This window comes from Mustelus asterias, chromosome 21 (assembly GCF_964213995.1).
Source record: "Mustelus asterias chromosome 21, sMusAst1.hap1.1, whole genome shotgun sequence".
Lineage (NCBI taxonomy): Eukaryota > Metazoa > Chordata > Chondrichthyes > Carcharhiniformes > Triakidae > Mustelus > Mustelus asterias.
In genome coordinates this window covers 37,739,797-37,766,908 of record NC_135821.1, presented here as the reverse complement: position 1 = coordinate 37,766,908, position 27,112 = coordinate 37,739,797, and the positions used below count along the sequence as shown (strand labels likewise).

The following is a 27,112-nucleotide window of genomic DNA, read 5'->3' as shown; positions in this document are numbered from 1 at the left end:
GTTCTGGACTCACCCACAAGAGGAAACATTTTTTCTGTTAGTTGTTGGAGTTTCCCTGCCAGCATCTGCTTACGAACTTGATAACTCAACGGGAAAACAACCATCATGAATGGGAACTTTATTCGATCACATCTTTTACAACTGTAGGGCAGAAGCGTTTAAACTTGTGACCTGTTGTCGTCTTAAATCCGAGTTGTCAAAAGTGGCTTTGTGCTTGCAGACCTATCCGCTCCCTTGTATGTGATTGTGGCTCATTGATTTATCTGCCTCCTCAAACGGCCTGTGATTAAATTGATTCTGCACATGTTGGGACGGTGCCTCTTCTCCGAGGAATTCAATAGCTGAACTTCAAACTTGAAAATCATGAGCTCGTCTGTGTCCAATATGTCCCGCCGCGGTTAGAGGCTGGAGTTGTGTTTGGCTTTTCATTTCAATGTGTTACGATAGTAAGGAAGAAGGTATCAATTGTGTCTAGACATAGATCCCAGCATTAATGCATTCCTGTGACAGAGGGAGATATATTTCTGAGACCTCTAGAGACTTGAGTACAAAATGCAGAGTGTCCTTCGAGTGCAGCACTGAGGGAGTGCTACACTGTCAGAGATACCTTCTTTCACATTAGAGCATAAGCCCAGGTTCATAGAATCATAGAAACCCTACAGTGCAGAAAGAGGCCATTTGGCTCTTTGAGTCTGCACCGATCACAATCCCACCCAGGCCCTACCCCCTTATCCCTCTAATCCCTCTAACCTACGCATCTCAGGACACTAAGGGGCAATTTTAGCATGGCCAATCAACCTAACCCGCACATCTTTGGACTGTGGGAGGAAACCGGAGCACCGAGAGGAAACCCACGCAGACACGAGGAGAATGTACAAACTCCACACAGACAGTGACCCAAGCCGGGAATCGAACCCAGGTCCCTGGAGCTGTGAAACAGCAGTGCTAACCACTGTGCCACCGTGCCGCCCATCGTGTCTCTCCAGTAAAAGAGTCCTTCACTATTTCGAAAGGAGCAGGGGAGTTCTACTCAGTTGTCCTGGTCAATATTTATTCTTCAGCCAGGACCTGAGATGACCTGACTTGGAAATACACTGCCACCTTGTCACATTTCCTGGTATCTCTCTTTGGTGATCTGGGTTGCAATTCTGGTATTCCTGGCATCTGCCACTTGATGGCATGGTATTCTGGGATTGACCAGGTATGCCAAGCCATCTGGTGTTCCCACGGAGGACTGGGAAAGGTGGAATTCATGATATGGGGATCTCCCAGCATGTCAATGGCCACACTCGGTCATACATCAACACCTATACTGGAGGTAGACAACAATCTCACTCCCAAAGTACCAACCAGGGGCTCTTAACGTTTATGACCCAGGGTACTGGGGCCATGGCCTAACTTGCGATTCTTCTGTTGGGTGTCCTGCACAGTTACCAGAGGAGAGAATCTGGGTTGTAACGGCCCACTTTGTTAAATATTCATCATTGCCAAAGCACATACATGAAGAATGACCCCACGGGCAAAATATTAGTAGCTTCTGGAAATCCAGAAAATCAGATAGCAGCAGAAAAACAGAAAAGAGAATGATGAAAGTTGGAGAATTGCTGAATCTCTGTTTACAAAATGATAATGATCTCCCGATAAAGTGCGTCTCTAAGCCATGATGTGATGGTGCAAATCCCAGACGGAAAGAGCCAAACTAAGTGGAACTGATTCTTGTCAATTTCTGCTGTGACATTCAAGGGAAAATTGCACCCAGGAACCCTCTGGGAGTGGTGTTGGAATGCGCCCAAAGGAGAACGGATTTAGAATTGACCTTTCACCCGATGAATTATTTTTGGGGCCTTTCCTGCAATGATATTGGAGACAATGAAGTGAAAGGGTATGGAGGAACCAATTCTGGATTTAACTGGAACAGCCAAATGGAGAAGGAAGGCTTCTCGGAGATGATCCGGAGAGTGGAAATCCAATGATATAGAAAGTCACTACTACAGGCTAATGATTTAGTAGGAATCATAGAATCCCTATAGTGCAGTAGGAGGCCATTCAGCCCATTGAGCCTGCACTGACAACAACCCCACCCAGGCCCTATCCCCACAGTCCCATGCATTTACCCTGATAGTCCCCCTGACACTAAGGGGTAATTCAGCGTGGCCAATCCACCTAACCTACACATCTTTGGACTGTAGGAAGAAAAAAGAACACCCGGTGGAAACCCATGCAAACACGAGGAGGACATGCAAACTCCACACAGACACCCAAGTCCGGAATTGAATCTGGGTCACTGGCACACTGGCACAAATATTTTTGCCAAAATTGGAAACAAAAGGATTTTGCATGGTTTTAAGGCAATGTACTGAACAGTATGGAGTGTGCATTGCATGTGAGAGGTTTTATACCCACTCCAATTGTTCCCCCATGGTTTATAATTTCTTCTCAATGTGCCAATATATTTCTGTCATTTAGCACTTAATCATGTCAATCCCACAATCTCTAACAACCAGAAGAAGGACAGCAGATCAACGTCCTCTCCAAAGCTCCATACAATTGTCCACCAACCCAAAAGATCCCCCTCAGCACCTTGAGGTTACGATGCAGGCACAGCTGCGCAGAAAAATGTAAAGGGCACTGAGCGGAGACACTGGTCAACGCTGTAGCTTTCCAATGGGAACACCATCACCGCTGCCAGGTTCCCCTCGAAGCTGCATACCCTCCTGACTTGGAAATACATTGGTGCTCCTTCACTGTCGCGGGTCAAAATTCTGCAACACGCTATCAGCACTGTGGCTGTACCTACACCACATGGCCTGCAGTGGTTCATCACCACCTTCTGAAGGGCAATTCAGGGTGGGCAACAAATATTGGCCTTGCCAGCAATGGCCACAATCCTTTGAATGAATAAAAAATCCAAATGTTATCAAATTCGTAACTGCCAGGGTATCCGATACCTTGTGCAGTGATGTGCGTGTATACACTATCTGATTTTATGTACACCATCTGATTTCTTGTATAGTATCTGATTACCTGCTCAGTGTCCAATCTTCCCGTTCTGTACCTAATCACTTTTATATCTCTTCCTTCCTTCGTTCCAAGTATGTGTTATCTCCTTTTTCCACTTCTCCATTTTATAAGCTGTGCATCTAGGAGTTTAAAGTTATTTACTAATGTCACAAGTAAGCTTACATTAACACTGCAATGAAGTTATTGTGAAAATCCCCTAGTCGCCACACTCCGGCGCCTGTTCGGGTACACTGAGGGAGAATTTAGCATAGCCAATGCACCCAACCAGCACGTCATTCGGACTGTGGGAGGAAACGGGAGCAACCAGAGGAAACCCGCACAGAGATGGGGAGAACGTGCAGACACCACACAGACAGTGACCCAAGCCGAGAATCGAATGCAGGTCTCTGGAGCTGTGAGGCAACAGTGGTAACCACTGTGCCATTGTACTGCAGAGTCTGCTGCAGCATGACACCATTCATTACACTTGCCCCTCCACCCTTCAACTCAAAGGAAGCACTGCCGACCAAGTGGCAGAAAGTGAGAGTTGATAATGTGCAGTGATGGAGATGGCGGGCGCGATCTTACCGGCTGTTCACACCCTGCGGCCGCTGCAAGTGAGGACGGAGAATTTGGTGCTCAGCCAAGTCTCCGTTCACTGCAGCAGGACCAGAAAATACCGCAGGCGTGAATGGCTATAAGATTCCCCCCGGGCACCTGGGAAGTGAGTGAATCGGAGCGGGTGAATACAACCTCAAATCAGATCAGAAAAATAAATGGAGAGGGAATGAAAGATTAGATTAAGAGAGCGACAGATTAGAAAGGCAAAGTAAGGGAAGAAATGTATAAAAATTAAAATTGAACATGTTTAAGATCTCCAGCTATTCATAACTTGAGAATCCACAAATGCAATAGTTAATTTTCAGTGCCAGAGAGGTTAATCCACAGTAATTAACACAGCACATTGTTAAAAGGTACTTGCACTTATTGCCAGCCTTAAATATCTGCTGCAAGCTTAATTCATATTTATCATGCGATTACAACAACTTCAAGATATTCAATGCATGTTAGCAATGGGGCAGTACAGCTCTGCCAGGAACTTCGGATATTTAAAGTTAATTTAATTTACTAGTCACAAGTAATGCTTACATTAACACTGCAATGAAGTTACTGTGAAATTCCCCTAGTTGCCACGTTCCAGCACCGGTTCGGGTACACTGAGGGAGAATTTAGCATGGCCAATTCACCTAACCAGCACGTCTTTCAGAGTGTGGGAGGAAACCGGAGCACCCGGAGGAAACCCACGCAGACACTCGGAGAATGTGCAGACTCTGCACAGACAGCGACCTAAGCCGGGAGTCAAACCCTGGTCCCTGGCGCTGTGAGGCAGCAGTGCTAACCACTGTGCCACCGTGCTGCTCCTACTTATTAGTCACAAATAAGGCTTACATTAACACAACAGTGAAGTTATTGTGAAATTAAACCTTGCATTTTCCCTCAGCTGAAGATGCTGCATTATTTCTGCAACAAAAACAGTGTGCAGCATTAGCCTTACTCTGACAGAAAAATTCAATGATGAAGGGCTGGATCTGGAACAGTCACATTTTCCTCTCTTTACAGATGCTGCCTGACTTGGGTAAACCCCGTGTTTCCTGATTTTGCTTTTAAATACTGTTAAAGCTTCCAGCACTCGGGGCTGGATTTTCTGGCCTTGCTCGCCTCAAAACCGGAAAATCCCACCCGAGGTGAACGGACCTTTCCATGGTCCATCCCTCGCCTGCTCTGATTCCCATGGTGGGCTGGATGATAAAATTCGCCCCTCAGTTTCAATCTGGGGCAGCACAGTGGTTAGCATTGCTACCTCACAGTGCCAGGGACCTGGGTCCAATTCCAGCCTTGGGTCACTGTGTGGAGTTTGCATGTTCTCCCCATGTCTGTGTGGGTTTCCTCCGGGTGCTCCAATTTCCTCCCACAGTCCAAAGATGTGCGGGTTAGGTTGATTGGCTATACTAAATTGACCCTAGCATCGGTGGATTAGCAGGGGAAATATGTGGGGTTACAGGAATAGGGCCTGGGTGGGATTGTGATCGGTGCAGACTCAAATGGGCCGAATGGCCTTTTTCTGCACTGTAGCGATTCTATGATTCTAACCTTGTCCACTGCAGCACCATTGTGGCTTAATTCCATTCTCTACCACCAGTACCAGTCTAAGTGAGACAGTCAACTTGCTGCCAAATAGGGCACTTCTTCAGGGCATTGTGGAGTTGCGCCCACTAGGGAGTAACTTGAACCTCCCCAAGCAAGGCCACAAGAAAGGAAACCTAATCCCATCAGTTTCAGTTCAGTTTAAACACAGATCATGAAGGTTGGAGTCAGGATATATCATATCCAAACAATAATTTGTACCAATATTCAATTAAAGGTCACTTGGGAAAACTGCACAAATGTTTGCCTTGTATAGGTGAGAATATTTCTCCCAGAAGGTTGTGAGTCTTTGAAACTCTCTTCCCCAATGATGGTGGAGCAAAGGCTTTGGATATTTTTAAAGCGGAGGTAGACAGATTTTTGTTAAGCACGGGGCTGAAAGGTTATCGGGGGAACGAGGTTACAATCAGATCAGCCATGATCTTATTGAATGGCGGAGCAGGCTCGAGGGGCAGAGTGGCCTACCTACTCCTAGTTCATAATGAGCTGAAATCAATTGTTCACCTAGGGTTGCAGTTATTAACAGCACTGCACAATGTGACTCTCTATAAGCATTTTCCTGCTTTCTCTGTGACGTTTATAATCTCCTCCCTCCAAATAGCTCAAAAGTGTTTCTTTGGGTTTAAATAAGGTATAATTACACTCAGTACACCAGGGCTTGGACCTGGGGAGAGTATGAAATAAGCCACACTGTGAGCTGCACTCAGCACAGGGGAATACACCAACCCCTTTGGCAAGTATTTCCTGTTGCTGCTGCCTTAATGCTAAACAGACCTTTTCTTTTCCCAATTCCCAGCCAAAGGGCTTCTGGCTGCTGTCAACTGGTTCCCCGGCTCTGCAGACACTATAAGCAGCGAGAGGACAAGGCAGCAAGCAAGGGAGAGGCTCGGGGGGGAACTATTGCTGCTACTGCTAACCTGGTGAGTGAGTTTTTCCTTTTTTGGGGAGGGGGGGGTTCTTCTCCCCCCCCCCCGCCCCCCCGGTACATCCCCTTCTCCTCCAGGTCATGTGGAGTCAGCATTCCTTCCTCCCCCCACCCCTCTCCACACTTCCTCCCTCTCCCCTCCCACCGGTCTCTGCAATTAGCTGATGTGTGTCTGGGAACATCTGGAAGGAAGTCGGTCCACCTTCAATTTGCAAACTGCTCGCTGGGAGAGAACGAGAGTGAGAGATTCTTGCAGACAGTCTATGATTACAGGGACACTTTGCTTTACTGTTAAGACAGTCTGAGCATCAGAGCCTCACTGTACGCTGCTTAGACTGAGCAGAGGGCTCGCTCCCTGAATGAGAACCCAACGAGAAGACCCTTTCGGGTCGCTGAGCCGCAGACTGGGCTGTTGGATTTTTTAAGGTCGGTATGAGCTGGGAGATATTTTTGACTTTCCGGTCGATTTTTGTACTCGCTGAGAGAGTATCCGAGACACGGGGCAAACTCCAATCAGAGCTAATTTACTATCAACAAAATAATCTCAATTCAACAGAACCAGACTTGTGTTAAAGGAATGAACAGAGTGTAATTATTAGTGTGTGAGGTGACTGCATTGTAACTGCTCTCATTTACTTTGCTGAGTTAACCCTTTCCCATGAGCTTCCGAGTCTATGGGGACATCTGATCCTAAATATTGTTCAGATTTATTTTTACATAAGTGAGAGCTTTCACATGGAACTGAGAGGATTCCCAGTGAAACAAATGACTGACACTGGGGGAGGGGAGCTGGACACTGGGGGAGGGGAGCTGGAAACTGGGGGGGTCTGCGAAACTGACACTGGGATTGGGGGGGGGTCTGAGAAACTGACACTGGGATTGGGGGGGGGTCTGAGAAACTGACACTGGGATTGGGGGGGGGTCTGAGAAACTGACACTGGGATTGCGGGGGGTCTGAGAAACTGACACTGGGATTGCGGGGGGTCTGAGAAACTGACACTGGGATTGCGGGGGGTCTGAGAAACTGACACTGGGATTGGGGGGGGGTCTGAGAAACTGACACTGGGATTGGGGGGGGTCTGAGAAACTGACACTGGGATTGGGGGGGGTCTGAGAAACTGACACTGGGATTGGGGGGGGTCTGAGAAACTGACACTGGGATTGGGGGGGTCTGAGAAACTGACACTGGGATTGGGGGGGTCTGAGAAACTGACACTGGGATGGGGGGGGTCTGAGAAACTGACACTGGGAGGGGGGGTCTGAGAAACTGACACTGGGACGGGGAGGGGGTCTGAGAAACTGACACTGGGACGGGGGGGGGGGGGCGGGGGGGGTCTGAGAAACTGACACTGGGATTAGGGGGGTCTGAGAAACTGACTGGGATGGGGGTGTTCTGGAAACTGACACTGGGATTAGGGGGGGTCTGAGAAACTGACTGGGATGGGGGGGTTCTGGAAACTGACACTGGGATGGGGGGTCTGAGAAACTGACTGGGATGGGGGGGTTCTGGAAACTGACACTGGGATGGGGGGGTCTGAGAAACTGACACTGGGACAAGGTGGGGGGGGTCTGGAAACTGATGCTGGGATGGGGGGGTCTGGAAACTGATGCTGGGATGGGGGGTCTGGAAACTGATGCTGGGATGGGGGGGTCTGGGAACTGATGCTGGGATGGGGGGGTCTGAGAAACTGGATTGAAATGGATACAATTTTGAGTGAAGATGAATTCTACAGAGTGAGAAGGGGGGGGGGCTGATTTTAACTCTGGTGTAAATGAATGGGTTTTGAGTGAGTTAAAATCTCACCCTATATAATTTGTTATTTAAATGTTGTTACTCCAGATCTCTGCACAATCTAAACAGAGCTGGCTCACTTATAGCGTCTGGCTGAAGAAAAGGAGGGTTCTTGCTGTGGACTGAAAGTTGCAGAATTTCGGGAAGGGGTAAGAGGAACTATCGGTGCAAAGGTTATTCCATGAATTTGTTGCAGCGGTGAACTTTACTGCGAGTTCCATACAGTAAAATTAACCACTTAAATGTTGCAATTGTCTGTTTGCAAAAGCGTCTCAGTTTCCAGTAACTGTCCTGTATTAATCAGTACAATGTGATATTAGGCACCACAGAAGAGAAAAGCAGCAGTGATTATCCAGATTGACAGAAACAGCCTATTGCCAGTTTGACAGTCATGGTGCAAACACGGACACTTATTCACCCATTCAGCACACTGGGGAGAGAGAGAGAGAGTCTCTGTCTAATGGGGTAAATTCACCTCCTGAATAGAAACCGGTTTCCAGAGAGACCAACTCTAATGCAACCTGTTAGCGGGACACGTTAATTATTCTTTTACTGACTGGCCTTTTTAATCATGCTATTTGGGCGATTGATCTCTGTGTGCTACCTTTCTCCAATGCCCTTCATAACCCCAGTCAATGCACCAGCATCCCCTTCCCCTGTTTGCATTGGAAGATGTTCCCTACACTGGTATTGGATTCTGCCGTACATCGCATTACATAATTTGCCCTCACTTAACTGCACTGAAACCAGAAAGCCTAACAAAGGTGCAATGACAGCTCTTCATGTGTTTATGTTGCAATTGGTCCTGAAATACTCCAGCATCGACACTGAAGAGTATCTACGACAGTTGGAAAGATCATGCATTTGTAAAAAAACAGCTTTAAAGGTAAAGTTTATTTGTTAGTCACAAGTAAGGCTTACATTAACAGTGCAATGAAGTTACCGTGAAATTCCCCTAGTCGCCACACTCTGGTGTCTGTTCGGGTCAATGCACCTAACCCGCACATTTTTGGACTCTGGGAGGAAACCCACACAGACACGGGGAGAATGTGCAAACGCCACACAGACAGTGACCCAAGCCAATAATCGAACCTGGGTCCCTGACACTGTGAGCAGCAGTGCTTAACCACTGTGCCACCATGCCGCCCCTAATGGGTAGTTGCTGGCGTACATATTGGTACGTACGTATAACAGGGATTGTAGTAAAATTGATACACTCAGATGAATTTGTGACTGATCTGTCACTGATGCACTCACTAAGCTCATTTTCAAGAGTTTTAAATATTTAATTTCTTACCTTCATAATTCATCAGTGCAGGGAACCAGGAGACCAAGTGAGCACAGGCCGCCAGAACTGAGCTGGATTCAAACATCTGAATGATTGCACTGCTTCAAAGACACCCAAACAATGAACATAAGATGTTTAACAGGGTAACTCCTTTGAGATAGTAGACTGCTAATTCCTCAGACGCATCCTTCCGTTTTCATTTCTGCCAAGAAATACAGTTTGATTCACTGCCTTGGATCTCCTTGAGGTTTAAGTGATCTGTGTGAATAGAAACAGAAAAACTACAGCACAAACAGGCCCTTCGGCCCACAAGTTGTGCCGAACACATCCCTACCAGGGATGCTAGGCTTCATTATAGAGAGGCCCAAAGTTTGGCAGTGCTAGCTTGGCACAGCCAGACTGGGACCCTGGCACTGGCCAGGTGTCTGTCGTGACTCAGTGGGTAGCACTCTCGCTTCTAAGTCAGAAGATTTGTGGGTTCAGGTTCAGATCCCAGTCCAGTGACTTAGCCACACAATTCAGGATGACATTTCAGTGCAGTGCTGAGGGAAGGTTACACTGTTGGAGGTGTTGGTTGGAATTTTACAGTCTCGCCCGCCATGGGAATCGGAGCGGGTGAGGATCAGACCTTGGAAAGGTCCATTGACCTCGAACAGGATTTTACGGTTTCGGGATGAGCGAGGCCAGAAAATCCTGCAAGTTATCTTTCAGGTGAGACATTGTTAAACCAAAGTACAGTTTCTCTCTTGTGTTGCTGTGAAAGATCCCACAGCGCTATCGTAAGAATCGGGATAGTTCCTCTGATGCCCAGTCCTCAACTAACATCACTAAAAATAAATTTTTAAAAAGAATTATTCACTTGTGTGACATGGGCATCGCTGGCTGGCCAGCATTTATTGTAAGAAGTCTAACAACACCAGGTTAAAGTCCAACAGGTTTATTTGGTAGCAAATGCCACTAGCTTTTGGAGCGTGCTGGTCGATATGCGTGATCTTCTTGGAGATCCTCTCCACTTGGAGCCGGCAGTTTGCAGTGTCCATGGTAGTCATGATGTGGAGATTTGCTACCAAATAAACCTGTTGGACCTGGTGTTGTTAGACTTCTTACTGTGTTTACCCCAGTCCAACGCCAGCATCTCCACATCAGCATTTATTGCCCATCTCTAGTTGCCCTTGAGAAAGTGGTGGTGAGCTGCCTTCTTGAATCGCTGCAGTCCACATGCTGTGGATTGACCCACAATACCTATTATCATGATCTCATTGCTATTCGTGAGAATTTGCTGTGTGAAAATTGGCTGCCACATTTCTGTATTACAGCTGGATTAAAGTTCAAAAATCTGGCGGCAAAGTGGTTAGCGCTGCTGCCTCACATTCGCCAGAGAGCCGGGTTCTGTGCCGGCCTCGGGTGACTGGAGGGGAGGCAGTGGTATAGTGGTGTAATTATCACTGGACTAGTAATCCAGATACCCAGGGAAATGCTCTGGGGACCCAAGCCCGGATCCCACCATGACAGATGGTGAAATTTGAATTCAATAAAAATCTGGAATTAAAAGTCGAATGATGACCCTACAGCCATTGTCAATTGTCAGAACATCCCATCTGGTTCACTAATGCCCTTTTAGGGAAGGAAATCAGCCACCCTTACCCGGTCTGGCCTACATGTAACTCAAGACCCACAGCAAGGTGATTGACTCTTAAATGCCCTTGGGGATGGATAATAAATGCTGGCCCAGCCAGTGGCGCCCACATCCATGAACAAATAAAAACGAATGTGGACTTTGCACGTTCTCCCTGTGTCTGCGTGGGTTTCCTCTGGGTGCTCTGGTTTCCTCCCACACTCCAACTATGTAAGGGCTAGGTTAGTTGACCATACTAAATTGCCCCTTTAGTGCTGGGGATTGGCAGCCTTAACACGTGGGGTTATGGGGATAGGGCCATGGTGGGATTGCTGTTGGTGCAGGCTCGATGGGCCAAATGGCCTCCTTCCGCACTGTAGGGATTCTATGATAAGCACTTTGAACCATTCTGAGGTTGTAAAAGACACTACTATTTCTTTCTCAACAGTAACATTCTGCCAATGGTGCTCAGTTACTGAACTGTCACGAGCCACTTTTTCTTGTTGCCAGGCAGGCTTCTCTTTTGATTCAGTATTTACATAAATAATTTAGACTGTGGAATCAGAAGGATAATAGCAGATTTATGGGGCATGTGTGGTTAATACTGAGAGACTGCTGCGTACAATTAATGAAGATATTAATAAACTTGCAGAATGGATGTGTAAATGGAGAAAGAGTTTGAATATAAGTATGAGGCGGTTGGAGGAATAATGGGATGATATTCTGCTTAGAAAATATGTCTAACTTGGGCTGTGGTTCAAAGATATTCACAGATTAAAAGAAGCGATACAAGTTGACGGCACCAAATTCAATAGAAATAAAGCAGTGTGGTTCATTTCTAGATGACGAGAAAGGAAAAAAGTTACCTTTAAATAAAAGCAAAATCCTGTGGATGCTGAAATTTGAAACAAAAGCAGAAAATGCTGGAGAATCTCAGCAGGTCTGACAGCATCGCTGAGATTTCCCAGCATTTAAAGTTACTTAAAACCTAGTTTTAGATCAGATTTAGAGTACTGTGCAGAAGGTCCCTGTATTATAAAAAGGGTATAGGAGCACTGGACACAGTGTAATGAAGATTTACAAGGATAATGTCAGAATTGAGGGTGCGCTGCATTGGGAATGAATGAATAAGTGTGGGTTCTTTTCTATCGAAAAGGGAAGATTGATGGAAGTAAGCAAATTATTGCGGATGTCATTGGGATTATGAAAGGGTTTGATGGGGGAAGACATGGGGAAAATCTTTCCGCTTGCTGGAGAGATGGAAATAAGGGTCATTAAAAATGAGTTAGTCGTAAGGGAATTCAGAAGAAATTTCTTTACTCAGAACTTGAGCCAAATAACATTGATGCTTTTAGGGGAATGCTACTTAAAATAGAAGGTTAAATGAGCAAAGGTGGGTGGAGACTCACCTGGAACATCAGCATTGGCACACAGTAAGTCAGGCTCTGTGTTGTAACATTAATGGAATTCCACAAAGAAGGGTTTTCAGAACAAGCCAGTCTCTTCCACCTCCCCCACCCCGTGGAAGGTTTTAAAGTTTATTTATTAGTGTCACAAGTAGGCTTACATTAACACTGCAATGAAGTTAAGTGTGAAAATCCCCTAGTTGCCACACTCCGGCAAGTTACAAAGCCAATGTGCAGAGTGGACAAGGCAAGCCCTTAACCATCTCAATGCTTGCTCCAAAAAAACAATTCAAATTGAATCCAATACATGGTCCCCACAAGAGAGACATACTAGACCCAAGAACAGTCATTACATCTGATCTTGGGCTTGATCCTATGCTTGACCTTAGCCAAAAGACCCAGAAGAGATTCACTCAATGCCTATCTCCACTTAATGCAGTCACAGACTACCTTTCCTATGACTGTTCTGGGACGCATGAGGGACATGTGACTTTTAGGTGGGTGCTGCAGCATGAGGTGGCACAGTGGTTAGCATTGCTGCCTCACAGCACTTAGGACCCGGGTTCAATTCCGGCCTCGGATGGTGGTCTGTGTGAAGTTTGCACGTTCTCCCCATGTCTGCGTGAGTTTCCTCCGGGTGCTCCGGTTTCCTCCCACAGTCCGAAAGACGCGCTGGTTAGGTGCATTGGCCATGCTAAATTTTCCCTCGGTGTATCTGAACAGGTGCCAGAATGTGGCCACTAGGGGATTTTCACAGTAACTTCATTGCAGTGTTAATGTAAGCCTACTTGTGATACCATTAGAAGTACCAGCAATAAGTTTGTGTTGCTGTGGATACCATCTCTAATTCAGTGTCACTCCTATAAGTCGATCCAATGTTATGCTCCTTAGTTAACTCACAATGCGCAGTATCTATTGACATGATAGTCCAGGCAGTCGAACAATGTGTCTTCCTTTACATATAAATTGAATAGAAAGCATGTCACACATGTCCTCATTTGTGCTTTGGATTGTCAACTTTAGTAAGATAAGGCCAAAATGAAACATTAAGTGGTTTAATCTGGCGGTAAGTGAACATAAAGAGCAATGGTTAATAATTTTGCAGCATGATACAAAATCTAGGTCACCTTGATTTACGTGAACAGAATAACTTTCCATTAATTTCCTAAATCCTGTCTTTCTGAGACTGGATGAGATATCATTTGAAATCGGGGTTGCAAAATTTGAAAGGGAACCAAAAAATCAGATTTGCGCCTGGCAGGTGGCGATCTTCCAGTGCCACTCCTGTGACGTGATCAGCCTCGCGTCAGGGAAGGGCGCGAGCTGATTTAAATATTTATATCCTGATTTAAATATGTTTAGCGAGCTCCTGATGCTATTGTCCGGGCTCACTTGGCTTTCCGACCTCACCAGTGGGAAACTGGGCAGTGCCAAGGGGGCGGGGCCTCACAGGGGAGGGTTAGATGTGGGCAGAACCAGACTGGAGGGGGGTGGGTAGGAAGGGAAAGAAGGGGGAAACTCTGTATTAGAGGGTGGGAGTTGGTGCCAATGATGGAGGGGCACTATGGAGGGTGTCTTGGGGGTGTCTGTAGGGAGCTGGTGATCAGGGGTGTCTATGGGTGGGTTTGTGGGGGGGGGGGGTGTTGACAGGTGACCCATATACCGTGTAGACTTGTACACAGTGGGCAGAATTTCCCCCCTAAAAATTCTAAAGCGTCACAAAAGTCTGAAAACTGGAGCTCCTTCACCACCCGCCCCCACCACCCCCCAAGCGTGAAACTCTCTGCTACCAAAAATGTTGTAAGAAGTCTCACAACACCGGGTTAAAGTCCAACAGGTTTATTTGGCAGCACAAACTTTCAGAGTCTCGCTCCATCAGGTGAGTGGATGATGGAGCCTGAGACTCCGGAAGCTCATGATACCAAATAAACCTGTTGGACTTTAACCTGGTGTTGTGAGACTTCTTACTGTGCCCACCCCAGTCCAACGCCGGCATCTCCACACCAAAAATGTTGACAAAGCGTGGGAAAATTGCATGGGGTCGCTCGCTGAAAAAAACTGGAGTGAATTTCTCTAGTCTGCAGAGTTTTGTGATAATTCCAGAGTCTTTATTTTGTCGTAATCAGTGGAGTGAGCCTGTGTGGTGAACCATCGTTGGTTCCCACTAGATAGTACTGAGCCAGGGTCTGGCCAGTACTACAAGTATGTATATATGTTGCTGTTGGGGTTAGGGATGGGTTGTTCTATTTGTTGCTGTTGGGGTTAGGGTTGGGCTGTTACACCTTGTATTATAGTTATTGTGGTACATCCCAATCGGGCTCCGGGTTCCGCCTCCTGGGAGAGGTATAAAGGTCTCTGCTCTGTCTGGGACCCCTCAGTCTGGGATCGTGTATATAATTAGTAGCTGCATTGTTACAGCAAATAAAAGCCTTTATTTCCTGAGCTTCTCAAGCCTCGTGTGTGATAACGCGCATTAGCCTGTACAGACAATTCCTGCTGAGTGACCGGCTCCAGAGACTGCCCCCCACAATGGGCGTGATCCAGACGGGCTAGTGTATTGTCTCTGTGTATCAGTCTTGCTGAAACCATCCCAATGGTTTACCATTAGCTTCTTAGTCACCTCTTTGCTCAAGTTTTTTTAAAGAAAGCTATATGGACATTTGCTTTAAAACCACAACTTTATAAAATACAACTCTTTTCCCAATCCTTTCTGTGGAAAAATGATCCCAAATCCTGCAATATGACAGTTGCTTCTAAAAAATCATTCCAGACTGTGTAGTAAGGATTTCTTCCCAAACCTCGGAGTGAGATACTAAGGAATGCTGCAAAGTTATATTTATATGTTTGCCGTGTTTATCTTGACTTATGGCTATCGTTACGAGGGTAACCTGCCCTGAATGCGTGTGTCTGAATGAGCAGTCTGTTTGCAGTTGCTAAGGGTGAATAACCCAATGGGCCACCTCTAATTGTTCTGTCACATTCTGGTCCAAGGCACTAATGACGGAGCCCAATAGTCCGGCTCAACACGGGAAGAGACCATTCAACCCTGTGATCTTATTCCACAATTCGGTTAGATCATGGTTGATCTACATCTCAAATACCAATTAGGGGTGGCACAGTGGTTGGCATTGCAGCCTCACAATCCCAGGTTCGATTCCCAGCTTGGGTCACTGTGCGGAGTCTGCACGTTCTCCCCGTGTCTGTATGGGTTTCCTCCGGGTGCTCCGGTTTCCTCCCACAGTCCGTGCTGGTTAGGTGCATTGGCCATGATAAATTCTCCCTCAGTGTACCTGAACAGGCATCGGAGTGTGGCGACTAGGGGATTCTCGCAGTAACTTCATTGCAGTGTTAATGTAGGCCTACTTGTGACACTAATAAATCCACTTTAAAGTTAAAGCATTTGATCATACCCTGTGACACCCTTGGAAAAATTTCCTGTCCCCAGCCTTGAAGATTTGAATTGGCCCCCAGCCAGTGAAGTTTGAGGAGAGAGTTCCAGATTTTCACTTTATTCGTGCGGGAAAAAAATCCTTCCTGATTTGACCTCCGGCCAGACGGGATCTAGTTTTAATGTGATAGATTACATCTATCCCAGCAGAAGAAATTGTTTCTTGTTTCTACTGCATCTTTTTCTCATTGTGGACATCTTGATTAGATCAGCCCTTAATCTTCTGACTTCAGGTGAGAAGGAGCCAAGTTAATACAGCCAGTCTTTGCACCCTTTAAGCCTAGGTATCATTCCTATAAACCTCTAATCCACCCACAACAGGGCTAATACATGGTTCCCATCTGAGTGACTCCAATGTGGAGTTCTTTTCTAATTGTGTCACTGCGATTTGCTCGACGTTTAACAAAATTCTCAGCAATTTTAGAAGGAACAGTTATGGTTTTAAGTCGCATACCCCTGCATTCCCAAAGTATTTTTAATTGCTTTTATTGACATTCTGGTAAGTGACCTGTGCAAGACACTGGGGGACAGTACAGCTGCAACCTGGCAACATAGCATCGTGTTAGCATTTCCCAGGGAGATACATACATTTTAGAGAATGTATTGAGGTTTGATCAGATAACTGGGGTCCAAGGAGTGATTTGCTGAGCTGGGGCCTGGTGAGAGGTTGGGATGCTGAAAGAATGCTTCTTGTGCATTGATGTTTGTCTGATCCTTCCCAGGCCAATCTACAAATGTGAGAGAGAGAGAGAGGAAGCGGCAAACTGAAAGCCTGCACGCCATATTATTATTGCTTCAATCACATTGACAACACGTCAACCTCACCACAAAACACTACTGATTTTCGACACTGACTGTCGATGTAAAGTAATCCCCGACAAGTACAGTGCGCACCACTTACAGAATGAAGTTTTCTTCCCAATAACAGAGCTAAGGCACAACTTAGAATCATAGAAATCATAGAAACCCTACAGTCCAGAAAGAGGCCATTTGGCCCATTGAGTCTGCACCGACCACAATCCCACCCAGGCCTTACCCCCATATCCCTACATATTTACCCGCTAATCCCTCTAACCTACACACCTCAGGACACTAAGGGGCAAGTTTAGCATGGCCAATCAACCTAACCCGCACATCTTTGGACTGTGGGAGGAAACCGGAGCATCCGGAGGAGACCCACGCAGACACCAGGAGAATGTGCAAACTCCACACACACAGTGACCCAAGCCGGGAATCGAACCTAGGTCCCTGGAGCTGTGAAGCAGCAGTGCTAACCACTGTGCTACTATGCTGCCCGAATCATAGAATCCTGCAGTGCAGAAGGAGGCCATTCGGCCCATCGAGGCTGCACCGACCACAATCCCACCCAGGCCCTATTCCCATAACCTTATGTATTTACCCGAGCTAGTCCCCCTAAAACTAGGAGGCAATTTAACATGGCCAATCCACCTAACCCGCACATCTTTGGATTGTGGGACGAAACCGGAGCACCCGGAGGAAACCTACACAGACACAGGAGAATGTGCAAACTCCACACAGACAGTGATCCAAGACAGGAATCGAGCCCAGGTCCCTGGTGCTGTGAGGCAGCAGTAATTGCCACTGTGCCGCCCAACTTCAAGCAAACGTCACTGCACCGGTGTGGTGTTTTTCTTTCCTCTACTCGGAAGTCCGTACCTCTCACCGGATAAAAGGTGCATCTACGTTGGTCGCAGCACAATCTTTGTTGAGCCCTCTTCAAGGTGGATGCAAGGTCACTGTTAGCCGCATGTGGATCAGCTTTGCACTCTCTCCTCTAGCTCAGTGTCCAAGGCCCAATCCAAAGACTTTGAGTACATAATCCAGGCAGACACTCTGTGGTACTGTCAAAGTGCCATAATTCAGCTGAGATGTTCCGTCTGCTCTCTCGGGTGGATGTTGAAGATCCCGTGCTCCAATCTGAAGGTGAGCAGGGGAGTTCTCCCCAGAGTCCTGGCCAATATTTATCTCTCGGCCAACAGCTGATTGGATCATTTAACTGCATTATTTAGTTGTAAAGTCCACTTGATAGTAGGGACGTATTTCTGAGGCTGCATAAGGCCCTGGTCAGACCCCATTTGGAGTATTGTGAACAGTTTTGGGCCCCATATCTAAAGAAGGATGTGCTGGCCTTGGAAAGGGTCCAGAGGAGGTTCACAAGAATGATCCCTGGAATGAAGAGCTTGTCGTATGAGGAACAATTGAGGACTCTGGGTCTGTACTCGTTGGAGTTTAGAAGGATGAGGGGGGATCTTATTGAAACTTACAGAATACTGCGAGGCCTGGATAGAGTGGACGTGGGGAGGATGTTTCCACTGGTAGGAAAAACTAGAACCAGAGGGCACAACCTCAGGCTGAAGGGACGATCCTTTAAAACAGAGATGAGGAGGAATTTCTTCAGCCAGAGAGTGGTGAATCTGTGAAACTCTTTGCCACAGAAGGCTGTGGAGGCCAGGTGATTGAGTGCCTTTAAGACAGAGATAGATTGGTTCTTGATTAATAAAGGGGTCAGGGGTTATGGGGGAAAAGGCAGGAGAATGGGGACGAGAAAAATATCAGCCATGATTGAATGGCGGAGCAGACTCGATGGGCCAAGTGGCCTAATGCTGCTCCTATGTCTTATGATATTTGGAGAACTTCCACACAAGTGCAGTAAGGGTTGGAGCTGAGGCATAATACTGACACAATGTAGGGAGGGATTTTCTCTGACTAAACTCAATCTGCTGTTGATATGGAATGAAAGGTTTTCCATTTCCCATCAATCGATCAAACAGTGGGGGGATAGAAATGTTTTTGATCTGGAATGCATAGCCTGAAGATGTGGTGGAAGCAGATCAGTAATAACTTACAAAGTTGCATTGGATATATTACCCTGGGAAAAGAGAAGGCAAGTGGAACTAATTGACTTTTTTAAAAAAGAGCTGGCATGAGCACAATGGGCCAAATGGCCTCCTTCTCCGCTGGGTGATTCATGACATATTTTCTTCTTGAATTTGACTTCACGGTTTTGTTTTTGTCCCACCGATGGTGGGGGCAAAAGATTTGAAATGATTCTGAAGCAGTCGGGATTGATGTGAGGTCTCGGTGGAGAAGCTTCGGTTCTCGTCTGCGTCTACCTTGCTGTGTATTTCCCCATCTTGGGTCAGCAACCGCTTTGCTTCAGTCTCCACTCCAGCCTGACAGGGCTGGTGAAGAATGTCGGAGGCATCGGTTTGCCATCATTCTGCCTCCGTATCACTAAATGAGAAGACTAAATCTTGGCCTTTTCTGATTCTGGAGGAGGGCCAAGAGACCTGGGTACACCGATCATTAAAATATCATGGACAGAACCAAAAGATGATCAAAAGGTTAACAGAATGCTAACTTTTGAATCTTGAGGACCAGAATACAAAGGGAGTAGATGTCCTGCAACAGCTATACCAAACCAGGTTAGGCCACACGTGGAATACCATGTTCAGATCTGGGCACCAGATCTTAGGAAGGCGATTGGCCTTTGAGGGAGTGCAGTGTAGATTCACTGGAACAATACCTGGACTCCCGGATGTTAAATTGCCAGGAGAGCCTTCACAAAATTGGGTGATGTCCTCTGGGATTTTGCAAAGTTAAGGGTTGATTATAATTGACGTTTTGAACATATTAAGGGGAACTGATAGGCTAGAGAGAGAGAAACTATTTCTGCTAGCTGGGGAATGTAGAACTTGGTGGCATACTCTAAAAATTAGAGGCAGATTTTTCAAAGTGAAGTTAAGAAACATCTTGCATGCGAAGGGTGGTCAAAGTTAGAACTGTCTGCAAACAGCAGTTGTGATCGGGTCAATTTCAAATATGAGATTAGTAGATTTCTGTTAAGTTAAGGTATTAAGGAGTATGGGCCAACATTGGGTATATAGTCCAGGACAGCATATCAGCCATGATCTTGTTGAATAGCAGAGCAGGCTCAAGGGGCTGAATGGCCTCCACCTATCCTATGTTTTGATTGTTTCTGGTATTGACGTGGGCTTGTTTCTATTTGTCTGAGATGAGGTTCAGCTAAAGAACTGAAAAGCCCTTAAATTAAAAACGTCGCGGCTAAACAAGCTGCAGGTTCTCCACATCGACTACAGATTAACCTGGAGTTAACCGATCTCCAGTAAGGTGGTTGGACGAATGGCCGTGGAAGAAGCAGGCAGGGAGAAACCGCACCCCTGCTGGAAACCACCCACAGATGTGGATGTTGAGTGAGGACAAAGACAGGCAGGTGTGATTCGCCAGCTTCCATGGTCGGGTGCCCAGCTGCTGTGTTATCTTCTAGATTCTGTAGAAGGCCAGGTTCATTGGTGAGATATTCCCAACTGGCAGTGCCTGCAAGAGAGCAGGAACAAAGAGACAACGGCAACTTCCTCCGGCAAGAGAGCGGGTCAGGAATGAAAACGAGCCTCCTGCTCCTTTGACAGAATCCTCCCCCTATGCCAGTAAGAGGGGTTTCTGTCAAGGGCGGCACGGTGGCACAGTGGTTAGCACTGCTGCCTCACAGCGCCAGGGATCCGGGTTCGATTCCCGGCTTGGGTCACTGTCTGTGCGGAGTCTGCACGTTCTCCCCGTGTCTGCATGAGTTTCCTCCGGGTGTTCCGGTTTCCTCCCAGAGTCCGAAAAGCGTGCTGGTTAAGTGCATTGGCCATGCTAAATTCTCCCTCGGTGTACCCGAACAGGCGCCAGAGTGTGGCGACTAGCAGATTTTCACTTCCTACTTGTGACACTAATAAATAAACTTGTATAAAAAAAGTTATACCACCAGAATGGGATAAACATTGAGGACGTTTGCTCTCATTTGAATATGAAATAAGAGACACTGGAAACCCATCCTCGGTGTCACAAAGAGGAGTTGCCCTTATTGCTGCAAGCCCTTTAACAAGGCTGAGCTTTAGGTCCACACAGCGACATGTTACCCCCTCTGTTCCTTACTCCAGAAATGCTGCTGGACTTACTGAGGGTTTCTCATATTTTCTGATGTCTACAGTTTGTGTTTGCTTTGTTTGTTTGTTTCAGTGGAATGTGTGTTATTGGCTTTAATTAGATGATATGGGGATGACAGAGGCCTGTGGTATAATGAGAGTTCCTGCCAGGGTCATTTTTATTTTGAACCAGAGTTCAGTCAGGTTCGGCCACTAGGTCTGGAGTGGGCGCCTAATGGAAAAACTTCAACCATCACAGTCCCAGCAGGAAGCATCGCCTGCTGTGAATGCAAACCAGAAACTGGGCCAGGCACACCTGCCTGATGTGTGAGCAGATTTTTGACACGTTCTGTCTGAGTCAGCTCCCAAATGAAATCAGAAAATTTCTCTCTTCCCGAGAATAACGCAGCCAAAGGGCTTCATAACATCAACGATTAGTCAGTGAGATTAGTGATCGGTATCGTGTTAATGCAGTTGATGAAGTCAATGTCCAAATACAAGAACTTGCAGATGAAGTGAAGTCACTGCCAAGGCCCTGCGGTTGGGGAATTGAACTTGTCGGCCAGTGATGACATGCCCCTTCCAGACATTTCCTCAGCATTGCAGCACCATGCGATCACTGCCTGATGAGTGTAACATTGTGTTGCAGGGCAGCAGACGCGCATGTGGTGCTGTCCTCACTTGGCTCCTCTGCGTTTGCAGACTGTTGCAAAGGAATTCAGCTCTTCAGATAGAACAAAGAAAATTACAGCACAGGAACAGGCCCTTCGGCCCTCCAAGCCTGCACTGACCATGCTGCCCAACTGAACTAAAACCCCCTACCCCTCTGGGGACCATATCCCTCCATTCCCATCCTATTCATGTTAAAAGTCACTATCGTATCCGCTTCCATTACCTCCCCCGGCAGTGAGTTCCAGGCACCCACCACCCTCTGTGTAAAAAAAAAACTTGCCTCGTACATCTCCTTTAAACCTTGCCCCTCGCACCTTAAACCTGCGCCCCCTAGTAATTGACTCTTCCACCCTGGGAAAAAGCTTCTGACTATCCACTCTGTCCATGCCCCTCATAATCCTGTAGACTTCTATCAAGTCGCCCCTTAACCTCCATCATTCCAGGGAGAACAAACCAAGTTTCTCCAACCTCTCCTCATAGCTAATGCCCTCCATACCAGGCAATATCCTGGTAAATCTTTTCTGTACCCTCTCCAAAGCCTCCACATCCTTCTGGTAGTGTGGCGACCTGAATTGAACACTATTCCAAGTGCGGCCTAACTAAGGTTCTATAAAGCGTCAACATGACTTGCCAATTTTTAAATTCAATAGGACACAAAGTCTAACAACTTGTGCGACTTAAACGATGTAAGGAATCCTGTACCCCAGCCTACTTTGCACTGCCGCACTAAAACCTGCAGACACAGAAATGACATACTGAGACCAATGATGCAACCTGACCAGTCTCTGTTGGCTAATACCATCCATGTCAGCAAGTAGTTTTAATCACACCCCGTATCCCGACAATTCTATTTTTTCTTCATCCACCTATCTAACCTATTCATGAATGTTGACCTGGAAAGAGGTTGCATTTGCATAGCACTTAATTCATCCTGCCTCTTTTCCCAAAGTACTTTTTGTGCAGAATTTTCCCGCCCCGCCCGCCACAGGAATCGTAGCCGGCGGGACACGAACCGTGCAAAGGTCCGTTGACCTCAGGCGGGATTTTCCGGTCTTGGGGCAAGCCCAGCCGGAAAATCCCGCCCTTGAAGTGTAGTCACTGTTGCAATGTAAGAAAAAAGTGGCAGCCATGTTGCACACGCAGCAAGGCCCAAGGCTGCACAAACAGCATTGAAGTAATTAGCCGGGTAATTTGTGTTAACTCCTTTTTGAGGGATAAATGCTGTCCGGGACACTGGGCAATGCCACCCCTCTTCTTTGAATAGAGTTGAATGCATAACCCTTTGACATCCACCTGAGAGGAAATGAAGCACTGACGCGTCAGCTTGGGGTGAAAGTTGAACGCATGACCCTTTGACACAGGCGACATGGTGACCAGCAGAACAAAGGCTGACAAATTCATGTCGTCATTTCCTCAGCCATTAACACTGGAAGTGATTTTCAGCACCTTCCAAAGAGTTTCTTTTGCACTCATGTTCTAAATCTCTTAAATTTAATCTTTGACCCCTTGTACTTGAACCTGCAACTACTAGAAACCGTCTAGTTCTGGCTAGCCTTTGGTAATCATTAATTTCATATTGCCCCATAATTTGCATGTTTCTAATGAGAGGACAATGTCTTTGGTCTTTCTTTTTCTTCCTCCGAGGCAGAATGGCAGTAATTCTACATTGTACCCTGACTGAAGTCTCAATATCTTTCCTATCATGTAGAGCCCCTCCTCTGTCGATACAATTATACTAGACATAGGCTTTTATTCTGACCCTTGCCTTTCATTGAAAGATACAATTAAGATTAAAGAAAGTTGCAGCATGATGAAGAATGGCTGCTGGCTGAGAAGGTGCTGGAGAGCAATTTAGGGAAGAAATTCGTGGGGGTGGGACGGGGTGGTGGGGAGGGGTATGATTGACATTGGCCTCTGTCTGTGGCTCTGACCACAAACATCTTGGGACATGGAAGAACTGTTTGTTGTCTAGGTGGAAGCAGGCGTCTAGGTGGAATTATACAACTCCTTTCAAATGCTGCTATGGTTACCAGCTGGCTACAGACTTGCTAGTCTTGACTTCGCAAGATGGTTTAAATAAAACAATAGACGTTCATCTGATAGTCCACTTGGCAAATTCGCCATATAGTGAAGCACCAAACTACAAGATGGTTTTAAGTTCTTCTGTTATATCAGTTGGTCCCAACCATGGCACAGTGGTTAGCACCACAGCTTCACAGTACCAGGGACATGGGTTCGATTCTGAACTTGGGTCACTGTCTATGTGGAGTCTGCACTTTCTCTTCGTGTCTCCGTGGGTTTCCTCCCAAGTGCTCCAGTTTCCGCCCACAGTCCAAAATGTGGAGGTTAGGTGGATTGGCCATGCAAAATTGTTCCTTCGTGTCCCAAGATGTATAGATTAGATAGATTATCCATGGTGAATGTGCAGGATTACGGGGATAGGGCAGAGGGGAGGGCCTGCGTGGGATGTTCTTTTGGAGAGTCAGTGCAGAATCGATGGGCCGAATGGCCTCTTTCTTCACTGTCGGGATTCTATGAACTGGGTGAAAAGTTCAGCCATTACAATTGTCCACAGCTAAAACTTCTGATGAAGCCTGCTACCTCTCCTATTATTCTGTTAGGTCCCACTTTCCACCGTAACTTTGGCTAGAGACTTGCTACTTTGCTATTTCCATGCCTTTCCTTATCACTGGTGAGGAGCCCTCTCGTGTGACACAGACACACTGACTGGACAATCACTGGTCTCCTGCTCTGAATGGTTTAATACTGCATTTGTTGAGTGAATCTTTATGGGATCCTAAATATTGGATGGTGTTGGCAGCTTCAGGAGGCACCTGGCTAGGTAGTTGTCGAAAATGGAAGATCCAGTCGTGTCTGGTATCTGTTCACGTTTGGGAATTGTAAAATGGATGATGAATATTTTGGATGGCAACTAGCTCATTTGTGATACTCAGCATCATCTTTCAGATGAAGCATTTAAACATAGTCATTCTGCCCTCTCTGGTGGACAAAAAAGGATCCATTATTTTGAAGAGAATCTGGGAGGTTTCCTTATGTCCGTGCCAATATTTATCTTTCAACCAACATCCCTTAAACAGATAATCTGGTAGTTATTTTGTTGCCGTTTGTGGGATCTTACTGAGCTTAAATTGATGGCTGTGTTTCCGATGTTAGAACAGAGGTTATTCTTTCATGGGTTGTGGTGCCACTGGCTGGGATGGCATTTATTGCCCATCCTTAATTGCCCCTGAGGCGATGGTGGCGATCCACCATCTTGAACCGCTGCAGTCTATGCGATGCAGGTACACCCACAGTGCTGTTACGGTGAAAGTTTCAGGATTTTGACCGAATGGTGATACAGTTCCAAATCAGAGATGGTGTATGGCTTGGCGAGGAACTTGCAGGTGGTGGTGTTCCCGTGCTTCTGTTGCCCTTGTCCTTCTGGCTGGTGGAGGTTGTGGGTTTTGAAGATGCTGTCGAAGGAACATTGGCTGCAGAGCATCTTGTAGATGGTACACAATGTGGCCACTGTGCGTCGGTGATGGAGGGAGGGAATGTTTAACGTGGTGAATGGGGTGCCAATCAAGCGGGCTGCTTTGTTCTGGATCATATTTCAAAAGTGAACCTTAAAAGCGAACTGGCCATAAATATTCTTTCCTTCCCCTGGCTTCGGATTCATAGTTCCCAAGTATTTCTGGGCAGGTTTCCCTCCCCTCATTCCGGCATTTGTTGCGGCTGATTTGATAAGAGAGTGATTGCTCTGATTAGTCAACAATTTCATTAGTATTTTATCATGTGGCTACCAGGATTGTAGAAAGCGAACTAGAGGGAATTTCGCCTTTGTGCTGCCTACAAATTCCTATAATTGTTGCCCGGAGTTCTGCAGGATCCTTTATCCGTCTGCCTGGTAAGTGGAATTCCCCACATGCTGTACCTAGTGTTGTTTATTTATTAGTGTCACAAGCAGCTTACATTAACACTGCAATGAAGTTACTGTGAAAATCCCCTAGTCGCCACACTCCAGCGCCTATTCGGGTAACACTGAGGGAGCATTTAGCATGGCCAATGCACCTAACCTGCACATTTTTGGACTGTGGGAGGAAACCCACGCAGACACGGGGAGAACGTGCAAACTCCACACAGACAGTGCCCCAATCTGGGAATTGAACCTGGGTCCCTGGCGCTGCGAGGCTGCAGTGCTAACCACTGTGTCACCCTGCCGCTAGTGTGTCTCTGCAGGATTCATGTAATGATGATGACACTCAGTTCCATATTAATAGTTTGAACAGGAACTGTGCACAGGATTTCCCTGTGAAGTAACGAGCTGTAATGTCCAACTATTCTCTTTGGTTAAAGGAGAATCGACAGGCTTTAGGTAATATTCAATTACCGAGAGGGTCAGATGAATGATTCGGGCATTGTTTATTTTTCTCCTTGTGTCTCACTCAGCAACTCCCTTCAATACCCTCCTCTGCCACCTCGTCCCTGTCGGCAGACTCCATCAAATCACAAACTATTCCACAGAAGGCTCCAGGTCACGGATCAAAGCAGCACGAGTAAGAATTTCAGGAGCCCCTTTGGATTGTAAAACTTTAATTCACTGCTGAGTTGTGCGTCATTAGCCTCAAGACCCAGTTCTCTCTAAGGCAGTGAATTAGACGCCCACAGCTCTTTTGGAGTGTTTTCAGGCAGGCTCTGCTCGTGGCACCACTCCCAGAAATAAAACTTTCTCTTTGGCTCTGCCAAAAAAACTTTGCACTTGTATATTACCTTTCAGTGTGGGTGACTCTTAACTGCCCTCTGTGGCACAGTGGTGAGCACTGCTGCCTCAAAGCGCCAGGGGCCAGGGTTCGATCCCGGGCTTGGGTCACTCTGTGCGGAGTCTTCATGTTCTCCCCGTAGCTGCGTGCGTTTCCTCCGGGTGCTCCAGTTTACCCCCACAATCCAAAAGATGTGCTGGTTAGGTACATTGGCCGTGCTAAATTCCCCCTCAGTGTACCCGAACAGGCGCCAGAGTGTGGCAGCTAGGGGATTTTCACAGTAACTTCATTGCAGTGTTAAGGTAAGCCAACTTGTGACACTAATAAATAAACTTAGCAAGCCACTCAGTTTAAGGGAAATGAGGGATAGGTGACAAATGGTGTCTCAGCCAGCGATGTCCACATCCCGTTAATTTTCCATATGACATCCCAAAGTGCTTGTTATATAAGGATGGCCATGGCAGAAGCAGGAACCTGCGTAAGGAGTGGTTAGCACTGCTGCCCCACAGCGCCAGGGACCTGGATTCGTTTCCCGGCTTAGGTTACTGTCTGTGCGGAGTCTGCATGTTCTCCCCATGTCTGCGTGGGTTTCCCCCGGGTGCCCCGGTTTCATCCCACAGTCCAAAGATTAGGTAGATTGGCCATGCTAAATTGCCCCTTAGTGTCAGGGGGACTTGTTAGAATGAATGCACGGGGTTATGGGGATAGTGTCTGGGTGGGATTGTGGTTGGCGCAGGCCCGATGGGCCGAATTACCTCCTTCTGCACTTTAGGATTCAATGGACTCTTCCCAGACCTTTTCCAAACATGGTGAAGTGATATGCTGGTGTTGTGGCTTTGTTACTGGACTAGTAATCCATTCGCTTGGACTTAATCCAAACAACATGGGCTGAATATTGAGAGCTCTGCAGAGACAGGGCTGAGGTGAAACAAGGAATGGTTAAACTAAGTGAGTGGTCCAATGCATTCCTGACTTTAGGCAGGATGACACTGGGAATGGCCGCCCGGCAGTTCCAGGTAGTCAATAATGGCCAATTCTGAGGATAATTAGGA

The 27,112-nt window shown here is 46.7% G+C and overlaps 1 protein-coding gene across 4 annotated transcripts in view; it reads left to right on the top strand.

Moving 5' to 3' along the window:
- LOC144509230 (protein eva-1 homolog B-like) overlaps window positions 1-27,112 on the top strand; it is an 87,423-nt gene that overhangs the window by 15,108 nt on the left and 45,203 nt on the right. Inside the window, exons 1-2 of one of the 4 annotated variants that reach the window (XM_078237782.1) lie at window positions 5,851-6,125; window positions 7,971-8,071. The exons of 1 other annotated variant lie outside the window; for it this stretch is intronic. The gene's annotated coding sequence lies outside the window, so the exon portion shown is untranslated. Of the gene's footprint in view, window positions 1-5,850; window positions 6,126-6,283; window positions 6,557-7,970; window positions 8,072-27,112 lie in introns of those variants that run through there. 2 more of the 4 variants (XM_078237781.1, XM_078237780.1) reach the window with 2 other exon arrangements.